Here is a 1529-nt window from a genome sequence, read left to right on the forward strand (position 1 = left end):
CGTGCGGGTTGTTTTAGGGTGAGCCTAGGACCCCCCAGGCCCTCTCCCCGCTCCCAGCCCCTGCCCATGCTCCCGCCGCAGAGTTGCAGCTGTGTTCACCATAACATTTTTTTGTCCGTAGTGTGTGATGATGAAATTGTTAATTGTGAATAGAATCAGGATTATCAACTAATTTTTAATAGAAGAGAAAAAAAAGTATATACTTAAAAAAATGTATTTATGGCTCAGATGTACTGTAATTCAGATTTATTGTACCGCTTCCTTGATTTTTAACTATGCACTGTAATGAGGCACTTGCCACTCAGCAAATGGGGGCTCAGAGCAGAGTCACAGTGCCGGCATTCACCTGTCGGCCGCTGAGGCACCCGCCTCCCCCCGCTGGCACACCGGGGTGCTCAGCAGTCCTGTCGAAGTCACCCACTGTGCTGTCAAAGCCATTCTTCTTGCTTGCATGGCCCCAGCCTCCCAGCTCCCCAGCCTGGCTGGGTCACGGCACCCAGATGCTGAGCTCGGTCCCAGTGTGGTGGAGCCGATGGGCAGTGGGGCACACCAGCCCCATGCCCTTCTTGCCATGGGGCCATGCAGCTTTGCAGGTGTGAAGGAGAGGGGTGGTAGAAGGATGGATGACTTGGTGGGAGCTGCAGGACCAGCGTTGCTCCAGCCCTCCGCTGCCTTTGGAGCCGGGACAGAGGGGCTGGGGGTTTGGAGCCGTCCAGGCATGATCCGGCAGGTCCTGCCAGCACAGCCTTGGGGGTGGGCACCTTTGGATCTGTGCGAGGGAGCTGGTTTCCCTCTGGCTCTTCAGGAGCTGAGAGACCAGCTGAGCTGAGCGGCTTGCTCCCCGCTGCCTGAGGCAAGAAGACCCATCTGTGATCCCCGCCTGGCAGCCAGCCCAAATCCCAGAGGGGCAGAGCTGTGCCGAACACCCACCTCCCCCAACGCCCTGCCCGGTACCTGATAAGCCATACACTTCCCCAGCACCCCAAATCCGTCCCCCATGCCCAGCAGTGCCCTGTGGCATGCTTGCCTGCTCCGCTTCTGGCCGGGGGCCCTCGGGGCTGCCCACCAGCACTGGATTTAAGGTGTGCTCAAGCAGCAACCACCTGAAATTTGCTTGCAAACTTGCCCTCCATCTCTGGGCGAGGTGGGAGCGCCCGGCACCAGCTGGAGCAAAGCCCACCACAAGCAGGCCAGAGGCACTGCGTTCCTGAGGGAGCGGGAATCTCGCAGCTCTCCAAGCCATTGCCATTGTCTCCATTTATTTTTCAGACCCAGAGACCACTAGGGATTCAGCCATCCTCTGTAGATAGAATATTATAGCCTTAACTCTGCCAATAGATAGATTAGAGTCTCCTGGGGTCTCCTCTGACGTGACTTAGGGGTTTTATTCTCATTTCCCTGGCGTGGATACTATTGCGTCTTGCAGAGAGTGTGACCAAAGCCTCCAAAATCACACGAGATGTGATGCCAAGAGACTGAGCTCCCTTGGCTCCAGCGCCGTGTGTGCGGCTGGTCTCTGGCAGGAGCAG

This window comes from Buceros rhinoceros, unplaced genomic scaffold (genome assembly GCF_000710305.1).
Source record: "Buceros rhinoceros silvestris isolate BGI_N320 unplaced genomic scaffold, ASM71030v1 scaffold20449, whole genome shotgun sequence".
Classification (NCBI taxonomy): domain Eukaryota; kingdom Metazoa; phylum Chordata; class Aves; order Bucerotiformes; family Bucerotidae; genus Buceros; species Buceros rhinoceros.